General features: G+C 40.7%; 1 non-coding gene across 1 annotated transcript; it reads right to left on the bottom strand.

Moving 5' to 3' along the window:
• Nucleotides 1-6102: 6102 nt before the first annotated feature.
• LOC141597624 (small nucleolar RNA R71) lies at nt 6103-6209 on the bottom strand. Its single transcript, XR_012522849.1, has one exon. It is a non-coding gene; the product is annotated as a small nucleolar RNA R71 (small nucleolar RNA).
• Between the last annotated feature and the right edge of the window lie 14367 nt (nt 6210-20576).

Genomic DNA, 20576 nt, shown 5'->3' on the forward strand with positions numbered 1-20576 from the left:
GTTTACACTTTCACACTTTACTTTATGCAAGCAAGACAGTTGGAAATATAATTACTAATCTCTACTCTAAAACTTTAGATCTAGAATTAATTTATCCCTTCTTCTCTATTGCTCATACTTGGATCGCAATTGGTAATTTTAATTCCTATTTCCCTTTTGCTCTTCCTTGTTAATCTCATCTATTTCTCTTGCTATTATTATTAGTTTTAATTTATGTTATATTATTTCTCAATTAATTTATTTATGAATTCTTTCCCTTTATCGTCTTATTCAATTATTATTGCAAATTTCATTATGAGTAGCTAAATCTCCTTTTGTTAGGATTTAGGGGAGCCATGGATTAAGGGGTATTAATTGGGTAATTAGATTAGTCGATATAATTGGTCTATGTTGTTAATTGTGACATTTAATTGTGATTAATTGGTTAAGTCGACGTAATTAATTAATTAAGTTGGTAAACCCCGACCTAAGATCGAAAGTCTGGTAAGGGTTATACCTGTCACAAACTTTAGAGTGCCCTAGTAAGTTGCGAGAGCATGCTATAAGCATTCTAGGGCGAATAGTGGACCGAGAGGACCCTTTCACTGCCCTATTGACCGGTAATTGAGACTGACCTTTGACCCTACCTATGACCCGTAATAATCCATGGTGAAGCGATGTCCTAGCTCATTTCTCTTATATTTTTCTCGACTTAATTTCTCTCTTTAAACCTTTTATTTTATTGCTTTAGTTTATGATATGACTCATTTTAGAGCATATTTAGTCCCCGAATTAGCCTCGTTCCTATGCTTTTTAGTGCATAATTGGGTCATTTACTATCTTTAGTCTTTCGTTTTGCATATTCTTTGAGGTTTTATTCCCTTTATAGGAAAGGTGTAAGAACCTTGCATTTTCATGACAAAATGGAGCTAAATTGATCGAATCTAATGACCAAGCATCAAAGGGAAGACAAGACTAGAAGGCCTATGTAAATAATGAATTAAATGGGCAATGATGGGAAGATCCTTGCATCTCCAACAAGATCCTTGAGGATTGTTGGAGAAAGAAAAGAAGAAGATGTGACTGGCTGCTGATCCGTGAGTCGCAGTGCACGGGACGAGCGTCCTAGCCTGCCACAATCCGAGCGTCCCGTGGCCAAGACGCTCGTCCTGGTCCCTAACAATCCGAGCGTCGCCTTCCCCAATCCGCTCGGATTCCTCTCCAGTGCAGACCGTCCCTCAGCCAAGCCGCTCGGGATGAGCATATTTCAAGAAGACTAGCAAAGCAGAGATGAGCATCTCCTTCGAGAGGAGCACTTCCTCAACTTTTATTAAGGGACTTAATCGTCATTTAAGCCCTTAGTAACTCTAATTTATGTACCTAATCCTTAGTATAAATACCCCATTTTACTAATTAGATTATCATGCTCTTTTTATGTTCTTCTTATGCAATCTTAATCTCATCTTAATCTTGTAATCAACTCTTAATTTAGCATTAATACAAATCTCATCTCTTAATCTTTTCCTTAATTTCTTTATTGTTCATCTTTTATTTTGGGTAATTGAAGATTATTTGGGGTTTATCTTGGAGGATTGACAACCTTCCATCAATCATCAAGTACTTCTATTATTCTTTGCTTATGATTTTGGAATCATCATTAGGTATAATTCTCTTAATCCCTTTTTAATTATTGTTAATCATCTTCATAATTAATAACCTTGTTAGCATGTTAAACTTGATAATGAGTGAGTAGTCATCTTAACTAGGGTTAATGGGTAATTAGGGGAAATCAACATGGGGGATGATTCTTGTAACACCCACGAATTTTCCGTGTTGGCATTTATAATTTAATTAGCTATTTTATTATTTTATTTTTATTTTAAAACCGTTTTTATTAAAATGCGGCTTTACATGTAAAATAATATTAATGTTGATAAAAAAAAAATATATCCGTCATAAATTTGTAGTAGGTTCGGGTTGTATTTTAGGGTAAAATCAACTTAAAATGATAGTTTGAGCCTAAGATAACTTTGGGCCTTCATCCTACTCTTTTCCCTCCACCCATATAAGCGCTTAAACCCTATCTTGAATCTTCTCCCTCCACCATTCATTTTTCAGCAACAAACACACAACTACAACCCCATTGTTACACAACTTCCACCTCCTTCACTAAAATGGCCATAAAACCTCCGTTTCTTATCGGTTTTCAACGATTTTCACGCCTATCTCTTCCTCTCCTCGCCCTACATCTTCCTAGGTAAGAAAGATCTTGACTTTCCCTCACCCTTGCTGCTGGCCGTGACTTTTGTGGCACGCTTTTTGAGGTCTTACTTGGAAACTCGGTTCTTGAGCTTCCTTTTGGGCAACCGACATGGTTTTGAGTTGGAATCTTGCATTTTGAAGAAAGAATGAGGTAACGGTGATGGGTTACTCGGTATTATGTCATTTGTATGTTTATATGTTATGTTTTGTTGTTATAAGCTAGTAATTGTGATTCTTATGAGATTATATGTGTAGTTGTTTAAGATGGATTTATACAAGGTTTTACTTACTTAAATTGAGTAAAGATGGTATCTTTGGCTTTCTTATGAGACGGGTAATTAGATGTGGTTGTTGTTATATGTCACTAGTATCATTACTTGCTTAAAGTTTCAGTTTTGAGACGGTTCCATTTAGCTTGCTAAAGTTGCATTTTTTAGACTATTTTGGGTGACCCGTGTTGGCCTGGAACCCATCGTATCTGACCGGTGTGACTTCCAATGCCACTGAAAATATGACAAATGGACCAGTGTCGAAAAATTAGGTGGTTTAGCCACTTGAATCCACTCGATTCGGAGTCCGTATGAGTAAATGGCGCCCTTTTACCGTTTCAAGTTCTATAAATATATATATCCTTTGTGTATGATGGTTGTTTATGCTTTTTATTCATATCATGACCAAAGTTTTCCCTTGTTGACTCGTATATGCTTATGGGTGGTTCGGATTTTGATTTGTTTACGTTTTGCCTCGTGTTCCGTATTAGTTAATTCATTTGTTATCGGTTATTTATACTTTGTTCAAGTAACATGTAAATGAGAAATGAAACGTTTATTCATTACCGCTCATTATATTTTATAGATTGGGTTCACTATAATTTTTATGGGGAATTTACATACTTCCTTCTTTTGAGCTTGTTATGTTATAAATGTTGGACTTCACATGATTACATGGTTGGACTTTGCATGATTAACTTGATGGATTTCCTGTCACTTCAAGTATTGGGTTTTTATGACTTGTTTGATGGGCTCATAAATGAGTCGCTTGAGTTGGTCACATTTATCCTATAAATTTCACATAACATAAATTAGTCATTATCGCTTATTATATTGTATTTAACCGGCATGTTAAATTATAAAATGAAATATCGATTAACATAATGCAAGTATGAGATATTTATTATAAATAGTTACTTGTAGTGAGTCGTATTCTTAATAATGTCTAGTATTATTCGGTTGTGTGAGTCTTGGTCCTATCGGACACTAGGGGTGAGCCATAGGCCCTCTAGTTACGATATGATCGTCGGGATTGATGTTCCCATCCGTACTTATGGTGAGACACAAGCCATAAGTATGAATGTGACATTAATAATCCCGTCTCGGAGTCTTGGTCCTATCGGATACTAGAGGTGAGCTATAAGCCCTCTAGTTGCGATATGATCGTCGTCCTACCAGGAGGTTGGAGTCTAGGATGTAGTCTTGTGTGTGGTATCTCGGACATGCTTTCAAGGTAGCCTCTGAGTCGGATACTCCGTCTACACTTTGTGTTGGTCTTACACTTGTGAGTCGTATTCTTGTAGAAATGCCATAATACCATCGTATGTGCTTGACATGCATTTACGCCCTACTTGTCTTTGTTCGCAAGTACGGGTTTGGCCTACTTGTCTTTTTACGTAAGTGTGGTTTTGGGCCACTTGTTCTGTCTTTGGCAAGTGAGTCTTATCTTAGTCTTTCCGCCACTTTCGTCTTTGTTTCCGCGATTGGGGTACTCGGTCTCCATGAGTAGTCGAGTCTTGGGTGCGTGCTGTGCTGGCGCACGTCGAATTGGGATGTACACCCGAGAATCTACAGATTTAGACTAGGATCGTATCATTATCGTAATCCTACCCGGGGAAATTATAGTCTAAGAGTAGTAAATGTCTTGCATGATTTAGATGGTTACTTTGGTCATATCTACTTGAAATACGTGCTCGTGGCTAAGTGGTCGTGTCTGTTTCCTTGTCTTTCTTCTCCATTTATTTTATTGTTGCTTATGCCTTACTTACTTGTTTATTCCATCATTTCTTTTATCCTTGTTGGTTTAAACACGTATGATCCCATATTTAGTTATAAGTCGATTCACTCATAACTTATCTAATATGATTATTTGTTCATGTTCTTTATTATGTTCGTTTTGACATAATGTGGCTGGGAGAACCCTGAGTTACTCCCCACTGACTGTGGCTTTCATGTTTACATGAATGACAGGTTTGTGAAGATGCATTTGTGGGGTTTAGACGTGTGAGCTAGCGAGCACCTTGAACTAGTAGTCGGTTTAGTAGAATTGCTTATACTCACCTTCTATCATTTGTCATTCGAGGGATATATTTTCCCTCACCTTGAACCACGTTTGTATAATTTAAATATTTATTTCTGCATTCTCTAGTTATGTTTTACGTTTTAATGAACCCGCGCTTTAAACTTTAAAAGTTTCAAAAAAATTCCTAATTTCCGCTTGAATTTATAAGTTATATTTTCCGCGTTATAGCGGGGGTTCACAATTCATGCTTAATCTAATATGCTTTTATAATTAATTTGCTTGCTTGTTGTGATTTCAACTTACTATGAATCCTTGCATTTTTTACCCATCACTTATCTTTCAATGAGACTTGTAAGACATAAACCAACTCGAGTCTCATTAGACCATGCATATAGTTGGATAGGGAGGATTAAGTCGACTTGTAGGTATTGTACAATCTAATCGATTCGGCTCCGGGACCCAAACCTTCCTAGGGATTGTAAGATATACACTAACTCGATCCCATCACAACAATAATTGCTTGCATCTAGATGAAAACATGTTTGTATGATCAAATCCCATGAATCCCCTATGAATCCATGACACCCTAGTGCTTTTAATCAATTGTTTACATCTCATTTTAATCATCTTGCTTGTTTATTTACATTGTTATTTAGTTTAGTTGATCTCCTATCTCAACCAAAATTGTGACACCCTTAGACATGACCATTTGTAATCGAAAATCCTAGATCAATACCCGTCCCTTGGGATCCGACCTTTACTTACCTCTTTACTAGTAGTAGAGTAGTTTGTGAAGTTATAAATATTGTTTTGGTCTAGGTACTCCTAACGATAAGTAACCAAAAACACGATAGTCCGACCAAAAATGGCGTCGTTGTCGGGGACGGTGTTAACTTGATTTGATTTTCTTTGATTGTTTTTAGTTGTGTCTTTCTCTACCTTGGGGAAGTAAAACTCCTCAAGGTTTGTTCTAATTATTTTCAAGTTGTTTGATATTTTGCATGTCTAGGAGATCACAAGGTAACTTGTTACCCATTGATCTTGAAATTGAAAGGACTTTGACCAACAATAGAAGACTTGCTAGAAATACTTTGAGAGGTATTGGTGAGATTGTGGATATTCAACCAAACAATATTGAGTTCATCAATCCTTTTGCAAGAGAAGGAGAGGATAACCCAACACAAAATCAACCCACAATGCCTAAGTTTTCATCACATTCCGTACCAACCGAGGAGAACCTTCCAAATGGTACTCCCACACCACAATATTTGACCGGTAATTTCATTGCAAAATCCGCATTTATCCAATTAGGCGAAAGAAGCCAATTTGGGGAGGATCCCTAGTGAAGACCCTCATTCTCACATAGAGACTTTTTGTGACTATTGTGATGCGATTTCTCAAACCGGGGTGACTCAAGACCAAATTCGATGGGTCTTATTTCCTTTTTCTTTGATTGGTACCGCGAAACAATTGTTAAAGAGCCTTGATAAAGCTACTCATGGTATTGACTCTTGGAAGAAATTGGCACTTGCTTTCTACAAAAAGTTCTATCCTCCGGAAAAGACTAACATGCTAAGAGCCCAAATCACGGGGTTTAAACAAAAGGATGAGGAATCTTTGTATGAAGATTGGGAGCGATTCAAAGGGACTTGTCGCTCATGTCCTCATCATGGACTTAGCGAGTGGTTCTTGGTACAAAAATTTTGGAATGGTCTTTATGAAGACTCTCGAAACATTCTCAACATGGGATCAAATGGTATGTTCACCGAAGTTGACGATAATCAAACATGGAACAAGATTGAGGAAATGGCGGTCCATAACTCACAATATAGTAGACCTCGGAAGGCTACTAGAGGAGAAAAGTATGAAGTGGACTCTATTACTCAATTGGGTGCTCAACTTAGTGCTCATATTGATACCATCAACTTGAAGTTTGAGAAGGCTATGGTTAAGCTTGAAGAAGCCTCCAAATCACCTAAGCAACATGTTAATACCATGGTGGCATCTTCATCAATTCCAAGTGGCGTATGTGAGAGTTGTGGAACTTTGGGACATGACCAAAGTGAATGTAGGGGAACAATTGAATACTTTTCAAGCATACAAGAGTGGTACCCCTTATTCTAATTATTACAATAAAAACACCAAATTCCATCCAAACCTCTCATACAAAAGCCAAAATGTCCAAAACCCTCAAACAACATACACCCCACCTCCAATGAGAAACCAAAATCAAAGACCCTTTTACAACCAAAATCAAGGTTACCAAAATCAAACTCCATACAACCAATCCAATGACCAAGGTTTTGATGTTCAAAAAGCGGTCCTCCTAATGCAAAAGAACCAACAAGAATTTTTCACTCAAATGCAAAAAGATAGTCAAGCAAAAGACATCACCATCAACAACATCCTAGCCCACACAAAAATGTTGGAAACCCAAATGACTCAATTAGCTTCTTCTAGCTCTCAAAGACAAAAGGGGCAATTATCACCTCAAAGTAATCCCCTAAGAAATGAATCAGTGAGTGCCATCCACTTGAGGAGTGGTACAAGTTATGAAGGGCCAAAGAAGCAAGTTGAGGATGACATTGTGGAGACTAGTGATAAGGAAAGAGTTGTGCAAAACTCTAGGGAAGAAGAACCCACCATTCAAGAAGTTTCGAAGAAGAATGAAGAAAAGGCCAAAGAGAAGGAGCCTATTGTGATTAGACTTCCATTCCCGAGTCGTCAAGCTAAGCCTAAGTTTGATGACAAACATGGAAAATTCATGGAGATTGTGAATAACTTAGAAGTCTCGATTCCATTCACGGAATTGATCAATCATGTTCCGGCCTATGCAAAGTATATGAAAGATATTCTTACAAAGAATAAATCCATCCGGAAGCTTGAGACTATTGTTTTCACTAAAGTGTGTAGCGCTATTCTTTAAGGAAGTTCACCTCCAAAGCTCAAGGATCCGAGACGTTTCTCCATTCCATACATTATTGGTGACACTACGATCAACAAAGTTTTATGTGACCTTGGGGCAAGTGTTAGTGTCATGCCATATTCGGTAAGCAAGAGGCTAGGAATAAGAGAGCTCAAGTGCACCAACATCACGCTTCAAATGGCGGATAGATAAAAAAAGACACCTTTATTGTAATACTACGGATTTATGAGTCTCTGGGTACTCTATCGAGTAGGCCTTACTCTGTCGAGTAAGGGCGAGTTGCAGATTAAAATAGTTTCTGACCTGTTGGGTACTCGATCGAGTAACGTGGATACTCGATCGAGTAAGGGGGCACTCGATCGAGTACCTTAGCTACTCGATCGAGTAGCCGGTTTACGGGGGATGATTTCTCGGGTTTTGTTAATAATGCGATTAGAGTATATATTACTTCCGTCATTGTTCTTTAAACACTTTTTAAAACCTAATTACTGTGAAAAGAGAAATCAAACTACGTCATTCGCTTTAATCGCATTGTTGGCAAATCTCGGAGCTTGGAAGGTCGGATTTTACCTTTCTTGATACCTTTGTGATCCTTGCGTCGAGGGTAAGACCTACGTACCGTTTTTATAATGTTTCCTTAAAATTGGTTAAACCCTAATATTGGGATTTGGGGGTTTTGTTGTTTTGTATGATTGGTAGTGATTATATGTTTGTATGTTAGGAGGAGGATTCGTAGAGGAAGCGTTTGATATCAGCTGTGAGATCGTCTGATTGTGTTGTGCTTTCCAGGTAGGGTTTCCCTACTCAGTATTAGTCCCATAATGCATTGTTGGTGTTGTGTAATTGCTGATTATTATCGTATTGGTTTTATGACGGTTGTTGATTGATTGCTGTTGATGGTTGTGATTGTTTGTCTCTGGTTCTCAAGATGCGTTCTCGGCTGAGTGGAGTCACTTGCGGGAGTGGCTTCACGCCCTAGTTTTGCCCTCCGTGGAACCCGCCACGGGAGGGGATGTGCACATTAATGGGACAGGGTTATCGCTCGGTATGATGAGCGGGGATTTGGTGGGTACGACTGCGGTCCCCCACTGGCAGGGTTGGTCCAGTGGACAGTCGGTGATGGAGATTGATTCGAGTGGGTAATTGTGTGTGATTGTTTGAGCTGTGTTGTTTACTGTACTGTTGGTTATATAAATTGTATGATTAGTACTGACCCCGTTTAATGTTTTAAAAACTGTGGTGATCCATTCGGGGATGGTGAGCAGTTATTGAGCAGGTATGAGTCGAGTTACTGGGATAGCTGGGATGTGCCACGGTCTGATGATAGAAGTCTTCCGTTGTAGCTAGTAGTTTAATAAACATTTCAGTTAGCTGATTAGACAGTTGGTTTGAAACATGTATTCGTATTTTGGTTTTGGTTTTGAGATTGTAACCTTTCGCTAAAGTATTTCTATTTAAATGTTGTTTCATTATTGTTTATTTGATTATCATTACCTCAGGTAACCGAGATGGTAGCATCCTTATACCTGGGTGGTCCTGGTAGGGCACTTGGAGTATGGGGGTGTTACAAAATGGTATCAGAGCAACGATCCTGAAACCTGTAACCAATGAACCTAATGAATATAGGGAGTCAATTAAAATGAACCCAGGGTAAAGGTTGTAGGAGCTAATGCAAAGGCTTAGGAGACGTCCTAAAGTCGCGAACTCGCCCTACAATTTTGAACCGGTCACATGGGGGGTATATGTCAAGGTCGTATGTGATGTTTGTTAGTTTGTATGTGAATGTGGAGATGTATGCTGTAATTGTTGGATGTTTGGAGTAGAAGGTTGAGTTTGTGCATGAAAAGTTGGTGAAGTATATAGAACTGTTGTTTGAACAAGAAGCATGTTGGTTGTTTACTATGTGGCGTTTGACAATATGATATCGTTGATTTGTTGATCATATGAAAAGCTTGGTAGAAGTGCATGCTTAGCTATTTTATATGTCGAGTTATAAAGTTGCATATAATATGTTGGGGTATGATATAACATGCGGGTAGCATCTTCGAGTTAGCATGACTCGATCGAGTGGGTCTGACTCGATTGAGTGGGTATTTGACGATTTTGCAACCTGAATCGTGTTTTTGGGCACTCGATCGAGTACCTCGGGCACTCGATCGAGTAGGGGGTCACTCGATCGAGTAGCCTGGCTACTCGGTTGAGTATGTTAGAGATCAGAAGGTCTGTTTGGGGTCTGATGTCGAGGCACTCGATCGAGTAACCTCTTACTCGATCGAGTAGGGTTAGACACTCGATCGAGTGTGTTCTGGGCAGTCCGCTTTCGTGTTTTGAGGTTTTAGTACGTATGTTTATGTCTACCCTTTCTTATATAGTTTCAAGATGCCGCCGAAGAGAAACGCTTATTATGCGAGAGCTGAGACCATGAACATGGATGATATCGTTAAGATGTTGGAGCATCAAGATGCTCTTTCTTAGGCCTTAAATAAAGTGGGAAAGGATAAGGATAAGGAGGTTGATCACTCTAAGATCAGCCTCTATATAGCGAGGTTCAACCCAAAAGAGTACAAAGGGACCGGGGAACCAAACCTTCTTGACAACTGGCATCGTGAGATGGAGAATATACTAGACCTGGTTCATTGTCCTGATGAGATGAGAGTAGAGCAAGCTGCGTTCTACCCGAGGGAAGCAACAAGAGTGGTGGGATAAGGTGAAGGTGAGTGCTAGGGAGATGTATGCGAACCAGGGCTTACCCGCTATACCTTGGGAAGAGTTTCGGAGGGCTATGAGGAAAGAGTTTGTACCGGGAGCATGTGAGGAGTAAGGCGAGGGAGGAGTTTGATGGGTTTAAGATGACATCCGATATGTCGATTCTTTGAGTACTATAAGCGATTCAATGAGAGGTCTAGGTATCTTTGAGGATATGGGTTTGAGTGAGGAGAACCTGGCGCTGAGGTTTGAGAGGAGGTTGACCCCTAAGATCATGGATAAGCTACCTGTAGGAGTCCTTACTGATGTTAAGGAAGCTTATGAGAGGGCTGGGAGAGCTGAGAGTTTAGTGGAGATGGCTCAGGAGAGCGTGGGTGTTGAGAAAAGAAAGGCTGAGAGTGAGGGTGGAGGCCAATCTAGTCACAAGAAAGGCAACCACAATCAAGCTAAAGGGTTTTCTTCTGGGTCAGGGTTCAGTGCTGGGGCTTCCTTTGGGCGTGGCCGTGTGAGTGGTAGTGGTAGTTGGGGGATGACCTGCTATGGCTGTGGCGGTGTAGGCCACAAGAGACATGAGTGCACGAGTATGCCTGGAGCTTTTCAGGGATCGGCTCGGGAGCTATTCTCGGGGACCCGCACGAGTTATGCGAGCAATAGACCGTCTGGGTCATGGTCTAACCGGGAAGTTAGAGCTATCGGGGTGGAGGTAACCGCAATGACGGTAATTCTTATCGAAACCAGCTACGAACAACAATCGTCGTCGGTGCTAAGCCGACCACATCGGCCAAGATCTTGTCCAGGGAGGTGGACGAAGACCGATGGAAAGTCATTCATGATGGACAAGAAAGCAGCTGAGGAGGATACACATGTTATCACTGGTACTTTTCTTGTTAACGGTATTCATACCTTTGTTTTATTTGATTCGGGGGCGTCTCAGTCGTTTGTATCTTCGAGTTATGTTAAACGGTTGGGTTTGAGGGTATATGAGTCTGTAAGCGAGAAAGTTTTTATACCTTCGGGTGAGTCTGTATCATGTGGGAGGTTGTTTAGAGATGTGTCTATGATAGTTGGGCAAGTTGATCTACCCGTAGACTTGCTAGAGTTTCCTTTGATCGTTTTGAGATGATAGTCGGGATGGATTGGTTGGGAAAGTATAAAGCTAAGATAGACTCGTCATCAAAAGAAAGTGTCTTTCGTAGGGCCTAAGGGTGTTAGTGTGTCTTATCGTGGGTTTCTAGTCAAACCCAAAGTTAAGTTGATTGCAAACACCTTGAAGTCTTATCCGAGGAAGGGATGTCCTTTGATCTTGTGCCATGTGAGAGATGACCGGATAGAGAGTCCGACGGTTGATCAGATACCAGTGGTGGGAGAGTTTGCAGATGTTTTTCCAGAGGAGATTTCGTGGTTGCCACCGAAGAGAGATAGATTTCACGGTTGAGTTGAAACCGGGGACGGGGCCAATCTCTAAGGCACCTTACCGGATGGGTCCTAAAGAGATGGAGGAGCTCAGGAAACAGTTAGATGATCTGATAGAGAAGGGATACATTAGACCTAGTGTATCGCCGTGGGGAGCACCAGTTCTTTTCGTGAAAAAGAAAGATAGGAGTTTGAGATTGTGCATAGACTACAGGGAGCTGAACCGAGTGACGGTGAAGAACAAGTATCCTTTGCCAAGGATAGACGACCTGTTTGATCAGTTGAGTGGTGCATCAGTCTTTGCTAAGATTTATTTGAGGTCGGAAGACCATCACGTGAAGATTAGAGAGGTGGACATACCAAAGACAGCCTTCACGTCGAGGTATGGCCATTATGAGTATGTGGTGATGCCGTTTGGGTTATCTAATGCACCGGCTGTGTTTATGGATTTGATGAACAGAATCTTCAGACAGTTTTTGGACAAGTTTGTGGTGGTGTTTATCGATGACATCTTAGTCTACTCTAAGACTAAGGAGGAGCATGAGGAGCATCTGAGGATTGTGTTGCAGACTTTGAGGGAGCATGAGTTATATGCTAAGCTGTCCAAGTGTGAGTTCTGGTTAGAGAAAGTTGCTTTTAAGGGCATGTGATCTCTAAGGAGGGAGTAGCTGTGGATCCGGCGAAGATTGAGGCAGTGACAAAGTGGGAAGCACCAAAGAATGTTGCTGAGATCAGGAGTTTCTTGGGTTTAGCTGGATACTACAGACGGTTCTTAAAAGATTTGTCCAAGATAGCTAGACCTATGACAGCTTTGATGAGGAAAGAGAACAGGTTTCGCTGGGATGAGAGTTGTGAGAAGGCGTTCCAAACATTAAAGGAGTGTTTGACCAAAGCTCCTATCTTAGCATTGCCTGAGGGGATCGAGAACTTTGAGGTTTATACAGATGCCTCAAAGAATGGGTTGGGATGTGTGTTGATGCAGAACGGTAAGGTGATTGCCTATGCTTCTAGGCAATTGAAGCCGTATGAGGAGAACTATCCTACACATGATTTAGAGTTGGGTGTAGTGGTGTTTGCTCTCAATATTTGGAGACATTACCTTTATGGGGCGACCTTTAAGGTATTTCCAGATCACAAGAGTCTCAAGTACATCTTCCCTCAAAAGGAGTTGAACATGAGACAGAGGAGGTGGATGGAGCTGATTGGCGATTATGACATGGATATTATCTACCATGAAGGGAAAGCCAATGTTGTTGCAGATGCTTACCTCCCTGTGTACAGCTCTATCTTTGATGAGGTTGAGAGATGAGGTGGGGAAGTTTGGGATACATATGACGCAGAGAGGGGATGCTGTGGGAGATTTGACAGTACAGCCTGATCTTTATGATGATATTCGAGGTAAACAGGCTTTAGATCCTAAGATGGTTGAGTGGAAAGCTGGAGTAGAGAAAGGGACAGTGTCCCGATTCTCTATTCATACAGATGGTAGTTTGAGGTTCAATGGTAGGTGGTGTGTCCCTAATGATGAGGAGCTGAAAAAGACAATCATGACAGAGGCACATTGTACACCGTATTCAGTACATCCACGTGGTGACAAGCTATACAAGGATTTGAAGAACACGTTTTGGTGGCCTGGGATGAAGAAAGAAACAGCTGAGTTTGTGGCCCGTTGTTTGACATGCCAGAGAGTTAAAGGGGAACAGCGACGACCACAAGGTAAGATTCAGTCTTTAGAGGTACCTGAGTGGAAGTGGGAATCCATTTCTATTGATTTTATCGTGGGTTTTCCAAAGAGTCAATAGGGTAACAACATGATATGGGTGATAGTGGATCGACTGACCAAGTCAGCTCACTTTGTACCAATGAAAGATACATGGACTAAAGCACAATTAGCTATGGCTTATCGAAAGAATGTGCTAAAGTTACATGGAGTCCCTAAGGACATAGTGTCTGACAGAGATGCGAGATTTATCTCAAGGTTTTGGAAAGAGTTGCAGGAATCTTTGGGAACAACTTTGAAGATGAGTACAACTTTTCATCCTGCGACAGACGGTCAGACTGAGAGAACAATCAAAACTCTTGAGGATATGTTACGAGCTTGTGTGATGGACTTTGGTGGTAGCTGGGAAAAGAGGTTGGATTTGATAGAGTTTTCTTACAACAACAACTATCACAATAGTATTGGCATGACACCGTTTGAGGCTTTATATGGGAGGAGATGCAGGAGTCCGATTTGTTGGGACAACAGTGCTGAGGCAGTGGTTCTAGGACCCGAGTTGGTACATGAGATGGTTGAACAGATTAAGATGATCAGGGAACGGATGAGAGCAGCTCAGGATAGGCAAAGAGTTATGCAGATCTACATCGCCGGAATATAGAGTTTCAGGTTGGGGATAAGGTTCTTCTGAAAGTGTCTCCTATGCGTGGGGTTATGAGATTTGGGAAGAAAGGCAAGCTGAGTCAGAAGTTCATCGGGCCTTATGAGATCTTAGAGCGAGTTGGGGAGGTTGTATATCGTCTGGCTTTACCGGCTGTGTTAGAGAGAGTGCATAATGTGTTTCATGTATCGCAGCTGCGGAAGTATGTGAGTGACCCGTCACATGTGTTAAAGGCAGAGAGCTTAGAGCTAGATGAGTCCTTATCATATCTTGAGGTACCTAAGCAGATTCTTGACCGGAAGGTTAGGAAGACTAGGAGTGGTGAGACAGTTTTGCTTAAGATCCTTTGGTCTAACCACGAGACTGAGGAAGCTACATGGGAGGCAGAGGATGCCATGAGAGAGCGTTACCCTTTCCTTTTTGATCAGGTATGTACGGTTACGGGGACGTAACCTTGTTTCTTTTAGGGGGGTAGGAGATGATCGCAAAGAGTTTTTAAGAGTTTTTATACCCTTTTTATGTTGTGTCGGTATGGTTGTTGTCGTTGAGTCGGGTTCAGTTTGGGTTAATAACATGTTTTATGTTGAGTTTGTTTTGGTTGTTGAGTCGAGAGTGTCGTAGTGTGAGTCTTTGTTTTGTTGTGGTTTGAACTTCGGGGACGAAGTTCTTTTTAAAGAGGGAAGACTGTAATACTACGGATTTATGAGTCTCTGGGTACTCTATCGGGTAGGCCTTACTCTGTCGAGTAAGGGCGAGTTGCAGATTAAAATATTTTCTGACCTGTTGGGTACTCGATCGAGTAACGTGGATACTCGATCGAGTAAGGGGGCACTCGATCGAGTACCTTAGCTACTCAATCGAGTAGCCGGTTTACGGGGGATGATTTCTCGGGTTTTGTTAATAATGCGATTAGAGTATATATTACTTCCGTCATTGTTCTTTAAACACTTTTTAAAACCTAATTACTGTGAAAAGAGAAATCAAACTACGTCATTCGCTTTAATCGCATTCTTGGCAAATCCCGGAGCTTGGAAGGTCGGATTTTACCTTTCTTGATACCTTTGTGATCCTTGCGTCGAGGGTAAGACCTACGTACCGTTTTTATAATGTTTCTTTAAAATTGGTTAAACCCTAATATTGGGATTTGGGGGTTTTGTTGTTTTGTATGATTGGTAGTGATTATATGTTTGTATGTTAGGAGGAGGATTCGTAGAGGAAGCGTTTGATATCAGCTGTGAGATCGTCTGATTGTGTTGTGCTTTCCAGGTAGGGTTTCCCTACTCAGTATTAGTCCCATAATGCATTGTTGGTGTTGTGTAATTGCTGATTATTATTGTATTGGTTTTATGACGGTTGTTGATTGATTGCTGTTGATGGTTGTGATTGTTTGTCTCTGGTTCTCGAGATGCGTTCTCGGCTGAGTGGAGTCACTTGCGGGAGTGGCTTCACGCCCTAGGTTCGCCCTCCGTGGAACCCGCCACGGGAGGGGATGTGCACATTAATGGGACAGGGTTATCGCTCGGTATGATGAGCGGGGATTTGGTGGGTACGGCTGCGGTCCCCCACTGGCAGGGCTGATCCATTGGACAGTCGGTGACGGAGATTGATTGGAGTGGGTGATTGTGTGTGACTTTATGAGCAATTTGTGTTGTTTACTTTGTATCTTGTTGGTTATATAAATTGTGTGATTAGTACTGACCCCGTTTAATGTTTTAAAAACTGTGGTGATCCATTCGGGGATGGTGATCAGTTATTGAGCAGGTATGAGTCGAGTTACTGGGATAGCTGGGATGTGCCACGGTCTGACGATAAAAGTCTTCCGTTGTAGCTAGTAGTTTAATAAACATTTCAGTTAGCTGATTAGACAGTTGGTTTGAAACATGTATTCGTATTTTGGTTTTGGTTTTGAGATTGTAACCTTTCGCTAAAGTATTTCTATTTAAATGTTGTTTCATTATTGTTTATTTGATTATCATTGCCTCGGGTAACCGAGATGGTAGCATCCTTATACCTGGGTGGTCCTGGTAAGGCACTTGGAGTATGGGGGTGTTACATTTATGGGTATGGGAAGATGTGCCCGTAAGAATTGGCAAATTCTTCGTCCCGGTGGATTTTGTTATTGTTGACATGGAAGAAGACTCCAACATTTCTATTATCTTAGGAAGACCATTCTTGCACACCGGGGGAGCGGTGATTGATGTAAAACATGGAGAGATCACCCTTGAAGTGGGAGATGAAACAGTCACTTTCAATCTTGACGAGACAATGAGAGCTCCACGACTACATGAGCCATGTTTTATGGTTGATCACTATAGCCGGCAAGATGATAGGAAGAAGTTGGCATTTCAATGGAAGAGAAAGTGGATGATGCTCCATCCAAAGAGCAAGGAAGTTTCAACAAAGAGAGCTTGAAAAGCTCACTCATGACAAGTGAAGAAGAAGGGGTCATTGGCCAAGACAAGAAAGAAGGAGAGTTGTCTTCATCAACTCAGGACATTTTTAGTGATCAAGTAGACGAAGTATGCGGATATTCAATCCCTATATCGGTAATGCTATGACCCAAGATCACCATGAAGAACAACAAGTGCAAAGGTCTATTGAAGATCTTTATCATGACAATGAACAAGCTTTCGACTACTTCAGGGTGTTGAGTAACATCAACAACACCTTGAACATGCCCCCTTGACATCTCATTATCGGATGAGAGTTTGGTGGAGTCCTCCCTAAACCACCACTTGTAAATATTCTAACTCCCTAACTTGCATTTTAATTATTGTATTGCATTTTTGTCAATTTTGGATTTATATTTTTATGCCTTGATCAATATTTTCATCATTTTGAGAAAAGTGAGGGAGGGACTCAATTGTTTATTGATGTGTAGTTTTTTGCCTTAGTGTGGGGATATCAATTGCCTAGGCTGTCCAAGCCTTTGTAGTGCCCCCACAATGAAGACCACAAGAAATGAAGAATGAATGACACGGGTTACGAAGCACCCACGAATGGACCTGAATCTGTGTAGCAAAGGGACAATCCGAGCGACCCGACGAGGATCCGCTCGTCCTGAAGAAAACCCGAGCGTTCAGGGTCAAAGACGCTCATCCTGTGAAGCTGGAAAAGAAAATTTTGAGTCTGACTGAGAATCCGAGCGTCCCACAAGAGGATCCGCTCGTCTCAGCCAGGACGGCCGTCCCAGAGGAAATCCGCTCATCTTTTCACTGGCAAATTTTGGGATTTCTCCCTGGAAAGGAATCCGAGCGTCTCCAACTTAGGACGCTCGTCCCAGTCAAGAAGGACGCTCGTCTTCCCTATAAGACGCTCGTCCCAGAGTTACTTTTTCCTGAAGCCATCTACAGCAGAATTCGCTTGTCCCGACTGCTATCCGCTCGTCTCCCCCTCTGATTTTCAAATCCAACGGGTTTTAAAACCCAACTTTCCCAATTCTTTTCATTCATTCAAACATAAACACTACCCAAAACCCTCATTCTCTCCATCAACCAACATCAAATTTTTCAACCAAAATCACCCAAATCAAATCCAAACTTCCCCAAAACAAAATTAAATCACTCCTTTACCAACAAAAAGTGATTAAAACACCAACATCTTCAAAGTTTGAGTCGATATTTGGGATACAAGGCAACATTCAACTATCCTAAATCGATTTAGATCTTATTGAAATTTGAATAAATCAAGCCTATCTTTGGTGTTACTACATAAAGGAGCATGGCAAGAACAAAAGGTGGAAGTAAGCCACCCCAAAAGAAGAACCTTTCTAAGAGACAACAAGCTCTTCAAGCTATTCAAGCATCAAAGGCATTGGTAGTTCATAATACAAGGTTGGAAATTCAAGAGCAAAATCCTCTTATGGAAGCTACTACTTCTAATACTCCGGTTGTTGAACAACTAGCCGATTATCCGGAGGTAATTTTCACTTCCGACTCTCATAGGAAGAAATTTGTTTCCTTTGCTAAGAAAACTATCTTGCCCACCAAGTTCATTTGTCAAGAGACTTTGTCGAAATTGGGTGTCCTAGAGCAAACAAAGACCTTTTTCGAGTCTATGGGATTGAGTACATTGTTTGAAATGCAAGAATTGACCTACTCTTCGCTCACCTTAGAGTTTTTGAGCTCTTTGAAAGTCACCAAGGTGGAGACTCGAACCAATATTGAGTTTCGTCTCGAGAATGTTGATAGATGTTTGTCTTATGGAGAGTTTGGTAAAATATTTGGCCTTAGTGATGACCCGACTTACACAAAGAAGCCGACCAAGTATGACCTTGATCCTTTATGGAAGGCCATTTCCCGAAAAGAATTCACATCCTACCATGATTGTCGAGCTCTTCTAGTCCATCATCCGGGCATAAGAGTATGGCATAAGGTTATTGGGCATACCTTGATAGCTAGGAAAGGTACAAATCATCTTACCGAACTTGACTTTATTCTTCTCGAGTCGACTTTGAACATTGGAAGAGAGTTCACCAAGAGGTACAACGCTTTACGACTTTTGATTGAAAGGTGGCTCAATGTTGATTGTGGCAAAGAAGGCACGACCTTTATTGCTAATGGAAGATTAGTAACTTATTTGGCTAAGCACTTTAACCGGGATTTCAACAAGGATGATACATATAAACCGGTAAAGGGAGGCCATATCATTGATTTGCACACCATGGTTCAAAAGTTCAAATGGGTCAAGAATGATACTCTTGATAACAAATTTGGGTGGTTGACAAACGATGCTAAATCCTTCACATTGCCAAGAAAGATTTGCCGCTTGAATGTTCATAGGCCGAATTACCTTCTCCCACTCTCCGAGGAAGCCGAATATATTATACAACACCAAGGGGAAGAAGTTGCCGAGCCCTCCTCCTCCATTATCACCCCACCTTACCCATTCCTCTACCACTAATTTCAACCCGAAAGTGCTAAGGCGGGAGACGACTACTTGACTCTATTGATGAAGGAAATGCACAAACAAGCTTATGAAGATAAAGTCGATGCTTACAAAGCACAATATCCGCCCCTCCTACATCTTGCTAGGCAAGGACTTCTCGATCCATCTTGTCCTTTGCCTAGTTGGGCGGATAAGGAGGTCTTCTTTCCTAGCACTTCTAGAAGTGGTAGATCGGGTGAAGAGGAGATGGTTATTGATGAGAGTGATGAGCAAGAAGGTGAAGAAGAAGAGAAAGAAGAAGAGGAAGAAGAGGGGAGTGCAAGTGAGAGTGGTGATGACTCTACATCCATGGAGGTTGATGATGCCTCAAGTGAGGAGGTTTATGATGATGATGATGATGATGATGATGACGCCATGGGCCAAGATTGAGGACTAGCAAACTCTTGGGATGATTCTACATTCTTACACTTCCTTTATGGTTTGTTCTACTTCTCTTGTTTTTTTTATAATTTTTTTATCTTGATCATGATTTGTGGAGTCCTAGCATCATCTAGAGGACTAACACCTCGGTTTCATTGAGGTGTTCATATTATTGTTCCCATTTTCAAAATCCAAAATGACAAATTCTAGTTTCATGCATTGCATTTTTGTGCATGAACTCCCCCAAAATTTTTGACATTAGAAATAGTGTCTATTTTGGTTTGGGGAAGTTTATGCATATGCATTGGGAGCTAATCTAAATTATGCTCTCCACCATAACAAAAACCCATGCATCATGTAGTATAGTTTAGTCTAGTTTGCATTTAGTTTAGAAATCATGCATTTTCATATAGATTGCATAATTTCCTATCGTATTGGCCATTGAGGATAATGCCCATACTAGTGTGGGGATGGGAAATTCTAACTTGACTTTTTAAACAAAAATTGAAAAAATTGAAAAATTTCGAAAAATACATAGAAATTTGAAAATTGAAAAATCCAAAACATGTTCATTTCCTTTGTAGTGTAGTCTTGTATATATTGTGTTTGTTCATCCTTTTTCACATTGATCGACTACGCCACATCCGAGACATGAGGATATAGAAGACCGCATGGTATGATCTTTCCAATCTCCTTTTTGCTCTTTATATTAATGACTATGTGGTTTTATTTTGATTGATGCGGTATAAACAATGTGAAATTAGGATTGCATCTAGATTATTTGGCATACTAGTTTGTAGAAGCATATGCATTAGGTTGTATAAATATTAGTTTCATCATAGCATGTAGTTGCATTTAGAAATTTTTTGTGAAACCGACTATTTGGGAAGCTTGACAAGTGTATAGAGGCCCTTGTAAATACTTTTTCTTCTTAAGACTTTGCTTGTTAGAATACTTATAAAACACCCTAGGATGTGTCATGCTAGTATCCTTTGACCCATGGATTAAGGCCTAGTCAAGAGTACCTTGTGGTGTGATAACTCCTTGGCTACCATTTATTCCAAGGTGACCCTTGAAACCATGACACTATCCATCATCCATGTTCTACCATATTTTTGTCATCAAAGGGAATGGGCACAAAAATTGTTCAAAAATTTGAGTTCAAGAATTGAAATGAAAAGTGAAAAAGTTTGCAATTGCATCAAAATGAAAAGAGGAGCAAAAATAGACTCCTAATGCTTCAAATATAAGCACCCTCATTACAAATGGGGTGATTTTGAAAATGTTCAAAAGAAATGCAAAGAAAAGTTGAA

The sequence above is a fragment of the Silene latifolia genome, chromosome 8 (assembly GCF_048544455.1).
Source record: "Silene latifolia isolate original U9 population chromosome 8, ASM4854445v1, whole genome shotgun sequence".
Taxonomy (NCBI): Eukaryota; Viridiplantae; Streptophyta; class Magnoliopsida; order Caryophyllales; family Caryophyllaceae; genus Silene; species Silene latifolia.